We start from the raw sequence: 6,658 nt of genomic DNA on the forward strand, positions 1-6,658 counted from the left end.
GTTGACTAAAGTTCCATTTATGACAATGAAAGGTAACCAACTTTTTAGGCTAAAAAACTCCATGAATGTTCAAAATGTTTTTCAATAAAACAGACCAACTTTATAAAACATAATTTATCTTGACTTTGATCATGTTGACTTTTTTTTTGTGTGAATAACCTGTGATGCTTTCTACTTGCTTAAAATAAGTTGTCTAGTTCTTATATGCAAATGCAATTAGTCCTACATTTCATATAACATGAGCGAAAAATAAGATATAAAATTCAAGAATTAAAGAAAATAAATACCATGAACCGCGAGTTCATTGGAGCTCAATGTGGCTCTAGAAGGCCATTTTGGTCTTTTTTCAATAGGAATCCAACGACGACTATGAGTTCCTCCAATGCATGCCTCTAGCGGATGATAATACGGGGACTCAACGTCACGGCCCACTTTGCAGATCGAAGGACCGGATCCTTGGCTCCTATTAATTAAAATAACTCACAATAAGATTAATATAACTCTTGTGTCCTGTTTATATTTAGCTATTTAACATATATGCAACTCCTAACAATGATTACTATGCACTAAAGTTACAACTTTTTAATCCAAGAATTAATGATGGGGTCCGCAACAGCCAAAAAATTAGAGGTGGATAAATGGGATGCTTTTGTAAGGGGTCAAGTCATAATAGCAACTTTTATATATGGATCAAACACGGCGGGTCGACGTTGACCCGTCAACACTTTTTGGTTCTTTTGCTATGATTTGCATAACACAATTAATAAAAATGTGTTTGAAAAACTACTTTACTAAGATACTAATCTAATTCCGAAAAAAATAATTAGATTAGTATTTAATGTTTACCCTCATGAGATAAAATGTAACCCAAAAACGCACACCTTAAAGTAAACGGGCCAAAATTGTGACGTCTACAACAAATGGATATGCCATCAAATGCTAGCAATATATACTTTATAAGAAAATAGCGGGGGCGGCTCGGAGGGTGTGTGAGCCGCACCATCGGCGGGGGCACATAAGTTTCGGGGGCACAAATTTTTTATACATATTACATATATATGTTTTTTGGTGATAAAATTAAGGTTATTTGCAATGGTTTGTGAGATAATTACATGCTAAGAATGGTTTCTGCTTATAATAAACCGGTCGATAAAATTTTTATCCATGTACGCTAGCGAATAAAAATTTTTCGTAAAGGCATACGGGCCTTTTTATTTTAGCTCGGCCGAGGTATTTAAATTTTCGGAGACGGCATTGGAAAATAGAAAATGCAATTTAAAAGTTTGTTACCTGGAAGCATAACAATCTTTACTACTAGGCTTCTTCCATACGACCGTTTTGTCTTGTTGCGACAATAAATCCCAACATAAATCTTTGGCAAAATTACGCACAAAATCCCATTTTTTTAATAAATCTTTGTTTTTAACCGAAGCCCGTGTGTTAACGATCGGTGACGTCCAAACAAAGTATCCACCAGGTCTTAGAACTCGGTCAACTTCAATCAAATGAATACCATCTACAACATTTAAATTAAAGAACTTGTATGTTATAAGATTAACATAAATGTTATAATGTTATATAATTTATGTTATTGGTACCTTTGTGATTCCAGACAATCCCGTCCCACGCGCTATGAACCATGTCAAACGAAAGTGACGGGAACGGTAACTTTTAGCAGTAAAAGAAGCAACCATTGCAGGAAGACCTCGTTCAAGCGTTATATCGACTTGACTCCCGGAAGACTCATAGTTTGCGATACACATAGTTAAAATCTGCTTCTGAAATAAATGTGCCCCGAGGCTACCAAAACCGCATCCTATATCCAATACCGTTCTCACCTGAAAATGATTTTTTTTAATAAATGCTATATAAAGTGTGTCAATATGATTCGTTCAAAGAATTTTATTTTTTTTTCACTTACTCCGGCTTGAACAAGGTAAGACTCGTTTCGTAAACCGATCATTTCTGCAATTTGATGGGAATAATCTTCGATACTATCGTCAACCATAGAAGATGCAAAACTAAATGAAATTTGATCATCATCTAACAACATCATCCTGCATCCACATTTACACAATTCTACATTAATTAAACAAACACACGAAAAATCCAAACCGAAACAAAAACCGACGGTTTGGTTTTATGTTTTTATAAAAACCGAACTTGCGGTTCGGTTTTGGTTTTGCATGTAATAAAATCTGAAAAAACCGAACCGTACCGAATTTCTAGATTTTTATTTTTTTTATTTTACATTCTAAGTAATTTATAAGAATTTAGTAAATATGTAACTCAAATATTTTTGGCTAAATGTATAATAGTCAATTAGTTCATTATTAACCAAATTGTTTTATAACTAAATTCATTATCTTCGGCTAACTTTTTTTAGCCAAATATTTTCAAGATCAAATGCTAATAACCGAAAAAACCCGAAACCACAACAAAAACCGAAAAGCCGAAATCGAACGGTTTCAAAAATCCAGAAAACCGAATTTTTGGTTTTTGGTTTGGTTTTAGCCTAAAACCGAACTAAACCGCACCACGCACACCCCTAAATAACAAACTGGTCTAAAAATCATATTTTTTTTTTCAAATTCAATCGAATTTAAAACAAACCTTTTTGTCAAACTTCCAGATGAAAGTACTTGTTGTGCATTAATCTTAACATTATCAATCCAAATAACGTCTCGTCCGGTAGGCCATCTGTGCGGAATCTTGTATCCAGATGGAGGAGGAACTAAACAACTCAGTTTCGACGTGGGCCCGCAATGGCGGTCGTGTTCTTGACCTTCGGTCAAACCCAACTCAAGATTTTCAGTAACATTGATACAGGGTATGTAATTCTCAACATCAACTGAACAAAATTCCGATTCTTTTATTCTAGAAGAACCAAGTGAGAGTTCACCAATGTCCCACAAATCTGAAACAAGTTGTTCTTGAAGCCGTCTGTACCCACGAAACGTGTGACTTCTAGACGCAGTTGTGAGCGATAATGTCCACCAAAACGAACCCGTGAGCGCAAGAATCACGATCACGAATAAACTTAACTTGAGCAAAAATAACGTTAGTTTATATCGTTTTCTTGACGATACCGGGCTGTACGGGTCGGTAACAGTATAACATTTTTCTTGAACGTTTTGTTTTGATGGTGAATTTATTGCAAAAACAGATAATCTATTTTTATCAAAATCTTCTTTTTCGGGTTTAAATTTCATCTGGGAATCTTCCAAATAATCTTGAATATTCCCTGATAATCTTCCACCACCTGAAAAACCTCTATGCAGTGGCCTTGACATTATCCTACATTCAAATATCACACTAAAATGTTACCAAAAAATAAAAATAAAAAAAAAACCACAAAAATGTCAAAATACATAATTTTTCATATCTGTTAGCTTGAATTATTGAATTAACAGTATGTTGCCCTGCCACTTTATTGTACTCGTTTGAATATGCAATTTATATTTGAAAACAAAATGATCCCAAAAAATTATAAAAACAGGATCTTTTCATGTAATTTGTCTGGTTGGCCGTTTACCTGTCACTTTATTGTAATAGTTTGAATTCACAATTTATATTTGAAAACAAAAAGATCCCAAAAAATTATAAAAATAAGATCTTTTCATGTAATTAGTCAGCTAGATCCATTAAACATAAGTAAAATTCAATTTCTTGATAGTGATCATCAAACTCATAAACTTAAAAAAATTAAAATAAAATAAAAAATTAGAAGTAATAAATATCACATACATGAAAAGCAACAAAATTTAGCTGAATTTGATGATAAAACACTAAAAAGCTATAAAATTTATCTTGATTATTAGCAAAAAAAAATTCAATATCAAGAAAGTGATCACCAAACCCCCAAAATAAATAAATAAATAATTTTTTTTTTTAAAAAGGGTATTATATGCTAATATGTTATGAATATCACATACACAAAGATGCAACCCCAATAATAATATTATAAAGAAACCAACAAAAATCAGCTGAATTTGATGCAAAAAGAGAATAAAAAATGAAAATTTTTACCTTGAATATATGCAAGAAATTCAACCCAAAACCAGAATATCAGCCACTTATTCTGCAATCATTAATAACAGCTCCATAGTTTGATACAGCAACCTCACAGCTAATTTGTCATCTTGTTACACGGACTCTGCAGAATTTTAGAACTTAATTTATAATAACAATAACAATAACAATAATAATAATAATAAGTGTATCCAATCACAAATAAGGTATGCAGCTTGTGAACACTTGTGAACACTCATTTGAACTATATAGTAACAAAGATAGAGAGAGAAAGATGAGAGAGAGAACATATACATATACATATACATATACATATACATATACATATACATATACATATACATATACATATACATATACATATATATAGAGATATATATAATATTATTACATATTATTTATATTAAATATATATAAAGATAAATGATACTAGATTTGTATGTATGTGATGTATGCATACTGTAACACGCAATGGAGAGTGACAGATTATATCATTTTTTCTTGAAGTGTGGATAAATAAATTAATAATAATAATAATAACAAAATTTAACGCGGAAATAAAATAAAAATAATAAAATAATGATAAAATTCTATCTTTCACATAGTTACAAACAATGAAACAAACACATAGCAAGCATTAATGGGACATGTGTTTAGCAAGCTGTAATTAATTAAGTATATATACTATTAGAAAGCTAGTTAATGTGACTCACAGCAGATTAGTTAATTAGCTAACCACTTAGAATGAGATAGGTGTGCAAATGAGACTCGAGATTGGATTAATAAAAGCTCGAAATGAGCTGAATTTTTCGAGGCTGAGCCTCAACTATAACTCGCTTGGTTATCGAGTCTGAGCTCAAGTTTTGTATGCAGGACCGGGTCAAAGAAGTGGGCAAGGCGAACAAGTTTTCTGGGCCCCGGAATTTTAGTCTTTTAGTTTAAAATTGTTTATGAAAATTTATTTAACAAAGTTATATTTCAAGGGCCTATTTTTTCTACTCGGTCTGGGCCTCGGGATTCACTAGTATTTCCATATTTGTATGGAAAACTCGTTAGGCTTGTCAAACCTTAACGAGCTTTATGTATTATTTAAGTTTTACCTCTTTTGAAATTCTGCATATTAATTTCACACTGCACGACTAAATTCGATCCGAGCTTTGGCTCGTTTAAGTACTACACGAGCTCAGGCTCATTTAAGATTTTTCTCAAACTTAAATAAATTACTGAAAAACATGTATAAATTAATTAATAAATAATAAACGAGCCAACCCGCTCGCGAGCTACTCAAAACTGGCTAGATAAAAACTCGAAATGAGCTGGACTTTTTTGAGCTCGAGTCTTGTGTGTCTTTTAAGTTTTACCTCTTTTAAACTTCAAGATATTAATATCAGATTACACAACTAAGCTCGAATAATTAAAATATAATAAAAGACCCGAGCTTAAAAACACGAGTCACGAGTCAAGCTCGGGCTTTAAAATAGCTCGGCTTGTTTACACCACACAACTTGAATTAATATAGAATTAGGTGTTACCTCGAGCCACCGTCGTTAGACATGACCGAGTGGATCTGCCGCCGGAATTACCGGCAAATGTATACACATTATTATAATATTAATATTAATAATAAATAATAAAAATAATTAGACCGGTGGCATTGAAGGATGGATGATACTGATAACAACCTCCGGCCACGTCAGATATAAATAAACCCTAGAAAGAAAGAAAGAAAGAAATATAAATTTGGATTTGTTGTTGTTGATATAATATTATTGATTTTGTGGTAAATGCTAAAGAAATTGTACGTGTTCTGAAAATCGGTACTTGATGGTTTAATTAATAATGTTATGTTGTACCAAATCTTGATAAAGGGATTTTCAGCCTTTTCATTTTTACTCTTTCTATGGGTCTATATGGGGCAATATATTCATATTCATCTATATCTATCTATAATATATATAAACGAAAACCAAAAAATCCTAAGTGTCGCGATGTGGTCGCTCCCCTTTTTTTTAAGTCACCAGATTTGCTTGATTTTTAAATGGAGGCTTCTCATACATTTGACCCGAATTCATGGGTATGGGTCTTACCAAACCCAGATATTCCTTAAACGGGTTATAACATCTCATTAAATAAAAAAGTATTCTCACCAAATTATTGATGTAAAAATCCTATAAAATAGGATATACTAAAAATGAATATCTTATTTATTTTAAAAAAGTATTTATATTATTTAAATGAAAAAACCAATTTTATAGTAAAAAAAATAAACGGGTCTTGGTCTCATCAAACCATAAGTATATTATTAACTTTCATAAATATTATTTATAATTAAAAAAACCAATTCTATAGTAAAAAAATAAACGAGACTTGGGTCTCATCAAAACCATATAGCTTTTAAACCGGGTTATAACATCTCATTTATTTGTGAAACAATTTATCATCAAACCATAAATATATTATTAACTTTCATACAATACAAAAAATATAAAATCAAAAATTAAATAAATATTAGAACAAACAATATAAAACAACTCCCGTAATACGGGGGATAAAAACTAGTATTCATATAAATAAATCACTTTTTTCTTTTTTATGATATTTACAAATATATTATTTGAAAAATATT

At 31.3% G+C, this 6,658-nt stretch overlaps 1 pseudogene across 1 annotated transcript; it reads right to left on the reverse strand.

Moving 5' to 3' along the window:
- Window positions 1–146: 146 nt before the first annotated feature.
- On the reverse strand, window positions 147–4,335 carry LOC143570161 (putative pectin methyltransferase QUA2; annotated as a pseudogene). Its single transcript, XR_013141878.1, has 6 exons — window positions 4,030–4,335; window positions 2,614–3,297; window positions 1,922–2,057; window positions 1,599–1,838; window positions 1,291–1,516; window positions 147–463 (listed from the first exon to the last, which is right to left on the reverse strand). The product of XR_013141878.1 is annotated as a putative pectin methyltransferase QUA2 (transcript).
- Between the last annotated feature and the right edge of the window lie 2,323 nt (window positions 4,336–6,658).

This window comes from Bidens hawaiensis, unplaced genomic scaffold, assembly GCF_021521415.1.
Source record: "Bidens hawaiensis isolate Kalapana, Puna unplaced genomic scaffold, B.hawaiensis_p1.1 tig00024841_1, whole genome shotgun sequence".
In the NCBI taxonomy this organism is placed as follows: Eukaryota; Viridiplantae; Streptophyta; class Magnoliopsida; order Asterales; family Asteraceae; genus Bidens; species Bidens hawaiensis.